The sequence below is a fragment of the Arvicola amphibius genome, chromosome 11, assembly GCF_903992535.2.
Source record: "Arvicola amphibius chromosome 11, mArvAmp1.2, whole genome shotgun sequence".
Taxonomy (NCBI): Eukaryota; Metazoa; Chordata; class Mammalia; order Rodentia; family Cricetidae; genus Arvicola; species Arvicola amphibius.
The window spans coordinates 104,624,400-104,637,843 of record NC_052057.2 but is presented as its reverse complement, the minus strand read 5'-3'; positions in this window follow the sequence as shown (position 1 = coordinate 104,637,843).

The window sequence follows — 13,444 nt, the reverse complement described above, 5'->3', positions numbered from 1 at the left end:
TGACCTCTAATCTTCTGCTATTTAGCTTTTCTACGACTGTTCTGAGTCATCTTTTTATACTTTCCCTAATTTGTCTGCTTCATCAGAACTAGGTCCCATACTTATTACTGTCCTTGTTCTCTCTATTTTTATTTGAATTTCCTTGAATTACCAAATTTGTACTTTTTTTCTGAGGCTGGAATTGAATCCAAGGCCTCACACATTCTAGGAAAACATTCTACCACTGACCTACAGTCTCTACCCCTATTGGTGCTTTTCAAAAATTAGGTTCTTGGTCTTCTTCTAGTTCCAATATGCATTTCATGCATACATGCATATATATGTGTGTGAAATATATATGCCAAGGACTTTAATCGTGTATTTTTTTTCTACCTTGATCCTTATAAAGAGATACTTATTAAGGTAGAAATCCATGTTTAAATTTTATGTACCTGTGGACCCTTGAAAGTGTATGTGTCCTGTCTTTATGCTGTTACTGTAATGATGTTGATTAAAATATTCAGATAATTTAATCGCGTATTAAATTGTTCTGTTTGATACCAAAGCTGCTGAGGTTTGTTCTCATATACTATCGTGTTTACTATGCATGCTTCCACATTATTCTTTAGAACACCAGATCTCACGAGTAGTAAACCTTCCTTTCTCAGCACTTAGGTCCACCAGCACCTGCCTCCTGTGGGAACTTGCCCAACAGCAAATTCCACATCCTACCCCAACTCAGACCTGAAGAACTGGAAGCTGTGGGTGGGCCCAGAGATGGCTTTTCGGAGGCTTCAAGGTCATCCTGATCCCCTTTCCAATCAGAGCATCATGGATCTAGTCCAGCACTGTTTGAACACAGGATCTCACGTAGACCAGACTGGCTTCGTACTTGATTTATCGTCAAAGATGACTCTGAAATCCCGATCCTCCAACTCCACCTTCCTAGGGCTGGGATCACAGGTGTGCACCACCACGGCCCCCGCCCCCCCTCCCCCAAGCTTTCTGCACTCAAGAAAAGCACTTTACAGACTGAACTACATCCCCAGCCCAGGATGAACTGAGACAACATGGTTCATTTAGTGATGGCTGTAGTGCTAGGCTTCATTCTGAATTTTCTGTTTTCCTAATATATTTTGGCATTTTATTTGTGTTTGTGAGGTCTGGCAAAGTATAGTAAGCATATTAGCACACCACTGAATTGTATTTTATGATCTAATTGGAGAGAATACTAACCTAATTACATAGATAAAGACTGTCCTAAAGATTGTCTTTCCTTACAATTTATGCTCGGTCACTGTCATGCTATCTTATTCTTTCTGAATTTTATTTTTTTTTTTGATATTTTCTTTCCATTCTAATTTTCCCAGTGGGCTGCTCTATGCCTTAACCTCCTGCAAATATTTGGACTTCTAGGAGCAAATGGCATCCAAAACTTTCAAAATCTGTACTTATTTATTAACTATAAAGACTGTAATTTTTTTGCTCTCGTCTATTGGGGGAAAATGTAGACATTAGAAGTTGCATTTTTCCCACCCTCTAGTCTTTGCTGGCCTTTATTTAGAATTCAGACAGTATTTCTCCTTTTAGATAAGTATCATTTCTTTACATATAGTCTTTGCCTTCCTGACAACTCTATCTATTGCTAGATTGTGTTTAGCAAACTCAGAGCTCACTGCAGGAAATTTCGCGTTTCTTAGCTCTGTCTTGCTAAGCTGTAGCACGTACATGTTGCATTTCATATGTATGTATAAAAGTACACATGCAAGCGTATGTGGTATGTGCAGAGTGATGGGCACATGTGTGTACAGATTCATACTCTTAAGCACGTACAGGCCAGAGGAGGATGTCAGGCTTCCTACTCTAGCACTGTCTATCCTGTCCTCTTGGGACAGGGTCACCTGGTGATCCTGGAGCCTGCAGTCCTTTTGCAGTACAGACACTGTCACCCCTAATATTCCGATTTCCTGATTTTTTTTTTTTTTTTTTTTGGTTTTTCGAGACAGGGTTTCTCTGCAGCTTTTTTAGAGCCTGTCCTGGAACTAGCTCTTGTAGACCAGGCTGGCCTCGAACTCACAGAGATCCGCCTGCCTCTGCCTCCCGAGTGCTGGGATTAAAGGTGTGCACCACCACCGCCCGGCCCGATTTCCTGATTTTTTAAAAAAAAATACTCTTCTCCCTTCAGTTTTGGCTAGAAAGGACACCTGTTATCTAGGGGAAATGCCTATGAGGGCAGAGAGGCGTTTGAAAACAAAGACAAGGCAGTCGTGGATCAAACAGTTTGCTCAGCATCTCCAGGTACCAGGCTCATTTTCATAGTACCCTAGACTCTGAGAGATGGGAGTTCTCACACACCACAGTTCCAGTAAAAAGTGCAGAGCAGCCTAGAATACTAAGATTTCTCTTTTTAAGCACTTTCTTCAATTGTCTTTTTTTAAAAAAAAATCACCTTTTCTTCACTCCAGAATTTTAAATGTTATGTTTATACAGTCCATAGTCTATGTAGGACACAGAAAAAGTCATATATTACATACTATATAATACAGATGTAAGCTATAATTTATGTTTGTATACACGTGTTTATAATTTATATTTTATACAAACTATTTTAAAGTCATTATTTTGGAAAGGTCCTAAGTATTTGGTGCAAATACTTAGAAGCCTATTTTTGAAGAGAGTGAAGAAGAAAGTTATTAGAACCATGATCTAAAAGTCTTTCCCATGAAGACCTAGAGTTCAGCAGAGGATGCTCAAGAACAAACGAGCAGGAAGAGGGAGATGTCCCAGTGTCCCTACCCAGCTTCAGAAGGAGCACTGACACTTTGATCTGTGTGGACTTGTGCTCACGATTCTGGCTCCCGAGAGGCACGCCCGTGCCCGTCTAAAGCAGCGTTTGAGGGGCACGGCGTCGGAAGTGGATGTTTGCAGTATTTGGAGGATGCCGTGATTTACAAATAGGCTTTGTTGCTTATTTAATAATCACTAGCCAGCTGAAGCTCTTAACCAGCAGCATTTATTTTATTTCACTAATTCTCTTGGTACATTTGGCCTCCTTAACCGGAACACAGGTTTCTCCTGCCACCTGGTGGCCATATTTGCCTATTGCAGGGGCAATTTCCAAATTTAGTTGATAATCTACTGAGTTTGAAAAAGCAACCCAAGGACAATGATGATTTGCAAGGGGCTTTTTTTTTTTTTACAGCCCCTGCATCATACAAAGCATACATATATGCCCCCTGCGAGTCCCGTGTGCTGCTCGAGGAAGCTTTTTCAGGTAGTATGCTGTCTTTTACTGTCAACTTGGCGCAGCCTAGGCTCCTCACCTGGGAAGAGCAGACCTCAGCTATGGTATTGCTTAAATAAGACTGGCCTGTGGGCATGTCTGTAGGGCATTGTCGGCTGATTGACTGCTGTAAGAGGCCAAGACCACTGTGAGTGGTTCTATCCCTGGGAGGGTGTGCCTGGGCTGTATAAGGAAATTAGCTGCGCATGATGAGCAAACCACGGAGGGAGGCAGCAAGCAGCGTTACGTCAGCTCATCGTGGTGGGGGAGCAGATCTGCCCATAGCATGGTGTAACATCCTCGTGGCAGATGTGGGCTCAAAGAGTAGACAGGAACCAGGCTCAGGCTATGACTTTCTCAGGCCGGCTCCCGCTTCCACACATCTGTCACCCCTAAAGGCTCCACAGTCTTCTGGAATGGCAGCACCAGCTGGAGACTGTCTTCACACCCAGGAGCCTGGTTGGAACCATCACAAACACAAAGACACACGTGTGTTTTTACCAGAAAGCTCGAATTGCTGGCAGCAAAAACATCATCTGAAAACTGAAAATCCTGAGACTGGAGAGATGACTCAGCAGTTAGAACGATGGCTGCTCTTCCAGAGGAACCTCTGTTGGTTCCCAGCACCCACACCACCAGTAACGCCAACTCTACACAGTCACCAACATACATATGGTCCACGTGTACACATGCACACATGCACATGAACACACGCTCACACACACACAAGTTGGAAGGGGGACAAAAAAAGGTATTTTTAAAAGAAAATTTGAGAAGTGAAAATACTTAGGAAGAATTGCTGGTAGGTCTACTCCACTCAATTCAGATCAACCTAAAATTCAGTGCCCGACTTCTTATAGAAAGCAGAAAAAAAATAATGAAAATAAGTGTGAACTACCCTCTTGCTCCACAGGGAGTTTCTCACCTGCTTTTCCAATCCACCCTAGACACTTCTGTGACTGCTGTGTCAGTCACAAAAGGAGGTAATACAGGAATAAGGAGGACGCTGGGATTTAGGAGGAGGCGCAAGAGCTAAGGCTAAGAAGGAAAGACTTCACACAGGAAAAAGAAGAGAAGGCCAGGGAAACAGACTGGTTTAGGGTTTCATGGGAATGAGACTATGGTGTAACTGTTTCACATAGAGACGAATGGAAAGGACCAGCTGAGTCTCACACGGGACATCGGGGAGGGAGCAGCCAGCCACCAGAGCAAGTCCAGACACAAACAGGGGCAAGGGTCAAAACACAGCACCAGCTCAAAGCCAAGACAAAGTCTGCTCTGTCCACGACAGAAATCAGGTTGCGGGGCTTTAAGACAAGATGTCAGAGAGGAAGGGTCCTGTTGTTCTTCTGAATGAAAGAGAGGAAAGGAAGGGAATTCTTCAGCCCTAGGCTCTGCCCCTGGTTGGTGGTCACATGAAATAGTCCTATCAAACAGTCCTACTTCTCAGCAGAATCTGAGAGGAAAGCGCTGGTGTCTCCATTCCTGGGGCCACTTAGAATTTGGGGTAACTGGTCTTACGGTCAGTAAGTATTTGCCTTTCTTTTCAAATTGTAGTTTCCCCACGAACTAAATAAACATTTCTTTGGCCGTTTATGAAATGATTATTAGATTAATTAATCGGTCAGGCAGTCGGGACAACTCCTCCCCTTATCCATGGCCGTTCTCTCGTCTTTCACCTAGGTTTGTGCAATGGTGACATCTCGCCTTACCTTGTCCTCCCCTTCCATCCCTTCCTCTTTCAACACTTCCGTCGTATTCAACACTGCCCAGAGCTCTCCGGAGGAAGAGCAAAGGTCCCCACGTGAGTTAGAGCCCTCTTTAGTCAGAACTTTTCCCCGCTTGAGCACACATCCGTGGCTACAGTCTCCACTCTGACCATTTCAGCCACGCCACGCTGACCACTTCACAAACACACCCCAGCTGTAAGTGGCTTTCAAGGCTTTGCCTTGGAGCTCTGTGTAGCTTAGCCCCTGGGGCCCTCCGTTCTTACTCTGTGTCATTTTCTCCTGAAGCTCTTCTCTGGTCACTGTTTCTGAAATCCACACTGCCCCCCCCCCCCACACACACACACCTGGAAAATCTTATGACCTGTCCGGCTTTTTTTTTTAAATAGTACTTACGACTTCACAATATATGACATACTTTACTATTTTCCTTAATTTCTTTCTCTTCTCATGTACCCCCAAGGGAGGCATTTGGGTCTGTTCTGCTCACCACTGTACCACCGGCGTTCGGCGCTCACTATTTGTTGAAATCCCCGACTCCCAAGTAGTTCAATTCCATGTGGTGTCTCAATCAAATAAACAAGCCTAGCAGCCAAAAATAACCTGAACTTTTTACTTTGCTCTTAGAAAAAATACTAAAGAGAGAGAGAGAGAGATCACAGACATAATTCAAGTAATGATTCTTAAATTCTGCTTATCTCCCTATTCTTCTAAAAGTCCAATAACTCTTACTTAAAACTGTCTCTCCCAGCTGGAACTCCCCGGGGCTCAGCAGATTCTCTCACATCCCCTCCCAGGGGTTTGTCCTTTCCCTGCCTGCCTTTCTGCATCTTCCACCAGGGAGCCTCCATAGAGTGGCTGGGAGGCACCCCATGGAGGGAGATGGCGCTGTCCCCTAAGCTTCTGCAGGGAGAAAGGGGGGGTTCATCTGCTTCCATGTGACTACAGAGAGCGAGCATGCTCTCTGACACCTGCTCCTAGGAGCCTTTCTGGGCACCGCCTTTCTAGGTAAAATAACCATTGAGTATTGTGAACTCACTTGTGACCAGGTGCATCGAGATCGGAAGCTTTCCTTTCTCCCAAACTCTAGTTTGAGAACCTTGGTTTTTCTGGGAAATTTGGCGACAGGGGTTGTCAAGTGTTCTGAGTTACTAAAGAGAAAAACTGAGACTAACTCTGGCATACATAATATAGAGGAAGAAGTTTTATTAACACTGTGCGTATGCATGTGTGTGAGAGAGTGTGCGTGAGTGTGTGTGAGTGTGTGAGTGTGTATGTGAGTGTGTGTGTTTGTAGGCCAACAATGGGTATCTTCTCTACGCGTTCTCCATTTTATTTTTTAGACAGCTTCTCTCTCTTCCTCTCTCTCTCTCTCTCTCTCTCTCTCTCTCTCTCTCTCTCTCATTCACTTGCTTGCTGGCTCAATCACTAACTTGAAGCTCACTGTAGGCATTTATCTGGAGGAAAGATCACAGGTGACAGAACCTCAGAACTCCTTCCCTTGAACCAGGTTAGGAGGTTGGAGCCATCCCTAAGAGGGAAAGAGCAGACTTAAAACCAAGGGTAAGGGATCCAGCGCTACATATCAGAGAAGACTCACAGCATGGCACGGTCAGCTAAAGGATCATAAAGGTGTCCCTTTTCCCTGTTTGGGCCCAAGGGTTCTGATGTTAATCATATGAGTCATATATAGCTGTTGATAAGGGACCAGGAAGATGGGTCAATCAGTAAAGTGTCGTGCAAGCATGAGGATCAGTTCAGATCCCCAATTCCCATGGAAAAAAACTGAGAGTACCGAAGCCCATGTCTGCAGTCCTAGTCCTGGGGACAAAGAGATGGGTGGGACTCACTGACCAACTTTGGTTTAGCCAAATCAATGAGCTTCAAGTTCAGGGAGAGTGGGAGAGAGAGAGAGAGAGAGAGAGAGAGAGAGAGAGAGAGAGAGAGAGAGAGAGAGAGAGGGAGGGAGGGAGGGAGGGAGGGGGAGGGAGAGAGAGAGACTGTCTCAAAAATATGGTGAAGAATTACTAGAGAAAACATTCACTGAATGTTTAGGCTTCTGGCCTAAACGCACACACACACACACACACACACAGAGTTGATAAAATTCCTCCCTTGGGGCTGGGGTTAAGACGAAGCATGTTGGACATCCTGAATTTGATTTCCAGCACCAGAAAGGAAAAACAAAAATCCTTCCTTGGTCCAGATGAGTGTAAGATTTGGAGGAAAATTATACCTCCAGGTAAGCTGAACCATTCATTCAGTCACTATCTCCAGCCGTGTCCCTTCCCGGTGTGACCCAGTGCCTGCTCTCCTCCAGCCCCTCCAGCCCTACTCATTCCATACCTGTCTGTGGTCTGCTTTGAAGAGAAACTTCAGGAAGTGTGATCTCCTTACAGGAGACATGGATTGTTAACCCCAGAGAAAGTTAAACAACCAAATCAAAAACCACAGTGTCTTGACAAATGGCAGTGTGTGTATCTGTGGCCAGTTTTATTATTATTTCCTAGAACTCCTGGCAGCCTTCTCTGGATTCCAGGATTCCACCGAGCACAATTTAAAATCCTTTGTCCTCAGACAAGCTGACCTTCCAAAAAGGAGGTGGGCACACTGTCAATCCTCCAGGCAGTAGTAGCAGTAAGGTACATCAAAGTGAAGGGGCCTGAGCTTTGTTATAGGGGCTCGGAACCCGAGCTGTGTGTCCCAGAGGATCCATGCAGACTTATAAAGAGCTGCTGTAAAGGAGTAAATAATGAATTTGTGCAATTGGAAGAAAAGCGGCAAAGCATTTCTAGTGATGGGGTGACAAGCATTTTAAAGACCGCCCGCGCCTGCGCCTCGCCCTATGGATATAATGGTTTCATATGCATTCATGAGCTCCGGCCTCCCAACCCTCCTTCCTCTTTTCCATCCCTATCATAAAAGACAAAAGGCAAGTGAAGAGCCGCGAGAAAGATAAACTTTAAGGGTCCGAATCGCAAACACAACCTGCAGTTTGTAAATTGCTTGGAGACCTTTGCAGGGAGAATCAGGAAAATGAAAAGTAGAACATACAGAAATATTGCTGTTTAGGGGAATGGCTGTGCTCTGGGCATAGCCCTGCCTGGAGAAAGCTTGCAAGGCCCAGCGCTGACGAGATGTAAGATTGCTTTGAAGAAAGGACAGCCTGATTCTCCACTCGGCATTCTTCCCGCCTGTCTCCTGTGGCCACCTCCAAGGTCATTTACTTGTGGAAGCTCAGAGACTCCGTGGCTTTAGTTAGATTAAAAACCAGGGGCCTCGGGAGTCCCTGCTATGTTTGCTGGCCTCTGCTGCCCCTAAACCCTCCCAGGTAGATCTTCCAGGAATCCAACCCGCAGTAAAGTCAGGGCTCTCCGAGCTCATCCCAGAGTCACACTTCTTTGGTATAAGTCTCAGCTCAGCTGTTTTTTTTATATAACCTACATTTTCTTCCAAAAAGGGATTTATGATCAGCTGCAAAAAAGCTTTTGGATTCTCTGCATGTATGCATGAATTGCTTTGTAATTTAGGTAGAGAGATTTACTGGCTTTAGACATAAGCATAAACACACACAAACACACACACACACACACACACACACACAGGGGGGGGGCAGGAAACTGGCTGCCAGTAACATGATGTCAAGTGATCCTTACATGCTGGGGTCCTTGTTCTGAAAGGCGAACGCATGTTGCTAACTTCAGCCGGAAGGAAAGCAGCAGTACAGCTGCACAAAGAGACTGAAAGATCACAGGGCTGCTTCTCCTGCACCCAGCCGTATGTTTAAACCAAAGGGGATGGAGGGTCAACTAGCCAGCTCGGCCAGGTCACCGGGCCTTGCTGCCTCTTTCTGTGAGTGACCCCAGGCCCTAGCAAGCTGTTCGGGGGCTCTGCACTGCCAGAGAAGCCAGTCTTCAGAAGAGATATGAGACGAAGATCATCCCCATTCATGGTTAGCCCTGGCCTGAGGTGGCTCTGCAAATCCTTGGCTCAGGGCCAGCGTGGATAATTACATTTCACCTGTCCAAACCCTCCTGTGGTTTCGCTCAGAGGCCTGTTCCTCTTCCACAGTTGCTATGGTCCAGAACATAAATACTCTCTCATAGGCGGTATGCTATGCCCCAGCAGCTGAGGTTTTGCTCCTCACATGGAAAACCCTTTTGTATACTCTTAATTCCTTCAGCAAATGTTTGTTAAGCACCTACTTAACACGTGCTAAGCACTGTGTCGGACATGCAAAGATAAATAAGCAAGACAGCCTATTTGGGGCCCTTGAGATGCTCAGGCTAGTAGGAAAGCGACCAGCAAGAGCAGTAAATGCTTTTTAAAATAAGGTACTGGGAGGGCGCGAGGTGAAGGCGCAGTTGGTAAAGTACTTGCCAAGCGTAAGAGTTCCATCCCCTGGAATTCACATTAAAAATAATAATAATAATAATAATAATAATAATAATAATAATAATAATAATAAGCCAGAAACAAAGACACACACTTGTAATCCCAGCACAGGGGAAACAGAGACCACGCAGATTCCTGGAGCATGCAGGCAGGAAAGCCTAGCCTACTGGTGAACCCCAGACCAACAAGAGACTCAGAAAACAAGTGTAAGACACCTGAGGAATGACAGCTGAGGCTGTCCTGTGACTTTCAAATACAGACACACACACACACACACGCACACACGCACGCACGCTCACACACACACACACACGTCTGGAAAACTGAAAAATTCTAACAAGCTTCCAAGGGCTTGAGATGTTGCAGCTGAGGTGTAAACAGAACCCCAAGAAATGGAGATGGGGAAGAACATCAAAGCAGAGGGCAGCTACAGAAGAGTGGGTGAAGGGGGTGGAGGGAAGGCTCAAGGCATCTTCTGTGGAGAGGTTGGCTCACACCTGGAACACCTTGGCTGGGGATATGTCTCCAGCAGAGTGTGGCTTTAGAGAGGTGAGTGGAACAACTGACCTTCCACTGCCTGTCCCCCTCGGTTGTCGCTGTGGGGAGAGAGCAGACAAACTGAGGAAACAGCGCGGACAGACATAAGCACCGTGGAATGGAACTAGCAGGTTCCTGACGAGAAAGGAGAAGAAGCTAGAGGACTGGATGATGAGACCAAAATCACGACAGCGCAGGAGGAGGCAGCGTGGAGGGAAGAAGGGACTCAGACAGAGGCTCCAGACCGCAACTGAAGATGCGGGACTGGATCATGAGCTTCCGCGCATGCTCTGCAGTGACCTCAGCCCACAGCTTCCCAACCATCTGTCCTTGGTGGCACTGGACCACTGGAGGGCTTATTTCTGAGCCTTTCTGATCATCAGTGTCTATTCCGTGAGTCTAGGTATTTCCAGCAAGTTCCCTGATGACAGGACAGAGTTGGAGCACAGTGACAGCCAGTTGAGCCGGTTCCTCCCCGCTAACAGAGTTTCTTCACAGTGATTGGCTAAAGGGCAAAGGAGGGAAACCACGGAAAGAACTCCTTTGCAAGCAGCTTGCAAGGAATCTATTCTAATTAAGAACAAGTGTTTGAATCCAACGACAGGTTTTAAAAAAGCCTAAGATGAGTGATGAGCTGACTCAGCAAATAAAGGTGCTTGTCACCAAACCTGATGGCCTAAGTTCAGTTCCCAGGTCCCATGTGAAGGAAGGAGAAAACTGATTCTCGAAGCTGTCCTCTGAGCTCAACACACGCACAAAGTAAATGAAACTTTACAAGTATTTTGTAGCCAAGTGATGGTAGCACATGCCTTTAACCCCAGCTCTTGGGAAGCAGAGGCAGGTTGGATCTCTGAGTTCGAGGCTAGCCTGGTCTACAGAGGAAGTGCAGAGCAGCCAAGGCTACACAGAAAAAAAAAAAAAAAAAAAAAAAAAAAAACCCTGTCTTGAAAAACCAAATATATATCCATATTAAACCCTAAGCCTATAAATGTAGGTACGAGGCACTTTTGCTAAGTACTTTGCCCTTCTTACAGAATTCCGTCACTAATCCTATGGACGTGAACGCTACTATCATCTCCATTTTTTTCATATGAGGAGACTGAAGAGCTAAGCAGTTGACATAAGTCAAGGTCCATGCATGGTGGTGCCCACACCTTTAATTCCAGCACTTGGGAGGCAGAGGCAGATGGATCTTTGAGTTAGAGGCCAGCCTGGTCTACAGAGAAAGTTTCAGGACAGCTAGGTCTTTTAGAGAGACCCTGTCTCAGGAAAAACCGAAAAGTCAAGGTCAAGTTGCCTGTGAGAGGAAGCTTTCCACACAGGCGGTGCTGAAGTTCTGCAGTATACTCTCCCTTTTATCATCCCAGGTCTCTCTCTCTGTAAAACAGCCTCGTGTATTCAAAGACTAAAAGCTCCCTCATCCTATTATATCGTTAACCTACGATAATTTCCTGAGTCTGTTTGCAAAAATCTGCCAGCACATTGCTGGCATCCACAGTGGAGCATAATAATCATCTTTCAGCTTCTTAATAACCCTTGTGCATTGAACAATCAGGAGAACGGAAGGGTCAAGTGGAAGGCAACGCCCTGTAGTGCTATGAATGTGTGCGAGGATTTTCTGCGATAATGCCAGGGGGATACATGGGCATTCTTGGCATACGAGCATGTAAGAGCCTCATAACATCTGTTCCAACAACATCTCCGGATAGTACATGCAGTATCATCCTTAAAAGACAATTTTCAGAAAGCCCAGAACAATTGTTAAGGATTTTTCTTTTGGCTACCTCCAAAGAGAGAAGCAAACAAAATATGCAATTATGATCCAACTCTCTCTGTACAACCTATTGATAGTTAATCAGCCCCTAGTTACATACCTGAGAAGAACTGTATCCTATGAGAGCACAGGATGTTGAACATTATGACCTGTATCCTAGTCCTGTTTTAATGTAGAGTCCTACCTAAAAGCTGGGAAATGTGGCTACAGATGCCTGAGGAAGATCCAGGTACCAAAAGCCTACCTGCCCACTCCCCAACTCCACTTTGGCAAGAATAAACTCTATGAGACACAGGAAGCCATATCCTTTATGAAAGTTGGGAATTAAAAAAAATTATCAAGAAAAACATCTCCAAACTATCCCTGAGCCATCCTTGACTCAAACAGCCCTATACTCAGCAGCAGAAGGGACTTGGAATTAAATGTATCTGTCAAGACAAATTCTGACTATGATACTAATGACCTTCCTTGCTTTTGTAGATTTTTAAATTGATTCTTGTAAAAAGATGTGGAAGTTGCCTTATTATAGCAATTAGAAATGCCGGTAACTAGACAGAACCTCTGTTAACCCAGGTTTAAAATGTTATATAGGGTGTTCTGGGTCCTGTCTGACGTGTGCTCTTCCTACAAGATTATTGAGAACTAGCTGAAAGCAATAGAGAGGACATGAGAGGAACATGGAACATACATTCCATGACCGTGGCTTATTGCTGTGCTGGCTTCTTTGTGATGTGAGTTCCGTGATCGGAAACAGCACTAGAGGAAATACCGTGATGGCATAAGGCACTCTGTAAACCTGTGGGTGCTGGCTTTGTTAGAAGTACTATGTGCAGAAGTAACAAATCTGTACCCAGAGTCAATGTCCATTCTGCTAAGGGCACAATGCTGCCCATTCTGTAACTAAGTAGCCTAGTGTGATAACCTGGCTTATAATCCCAAGAAACAGAGCAGTATTGAAGATTTAGTACTGGCAGATTGAGTACCTATTCTTGCTGAGAGCAGATCAGCCTTTATGAGGTACCCATGGGGCTGAACTCACGTATAACCTCCATGTGAATTTAAAACCATTTTAACTACTTCAGCAAAAATGAGCTATTGCTATCTTGATTAGGGTTTTTTGAATCTCTAGATCGCTTTGGGAAGTATAGCCATCTTAGCAATATGAAAACTGCCAATACATAGACAACGGATGTCCTTCTATGTCTTTAAATCTCCTTTTATAGCCGGGCGGTGGTGGCGCACGCCTTTAATCCCAGCACTTGGGAGGCAGAGGCAGGCGGATCTCTGTGAGTTTGAGACCAGCCTGGTCTACAAGAGCTAGTTCCAGGATAGGCTTCAAAGCTACAGAGAAACCCTGTCTCGAAAAACCAAAAAAAAAAAAAAAAAAAAAATCTCCTTTTATGCATGTTAACACTGTTTCATTCACAAGTCTTTTATATTCTTGATTAAATTTATTCCTCAAAATTCTATTCTCTTGGATCAGTGATGATGGGTAGATCAAGGATGGAAACAAGCATATGCACAGAGAGACATTTACGGAAATGCCTCATACCTTTATAGAGTTGGCATGTCGAAAATGTATAAGGAGGGCTGGAAACCCAGGAAGTGGTTGATTGTAGTCTTGAGGAAAAAGCTTTTCTTCCCTGGGTGAACTATCTCAGATCTTGAGCCTCAAACTGATTGGATAAGATCTAAGCTCATTGTGAAGGGTAATCTCTTCTGTTAAAGTCAACTGGTTAGGCTAGACTC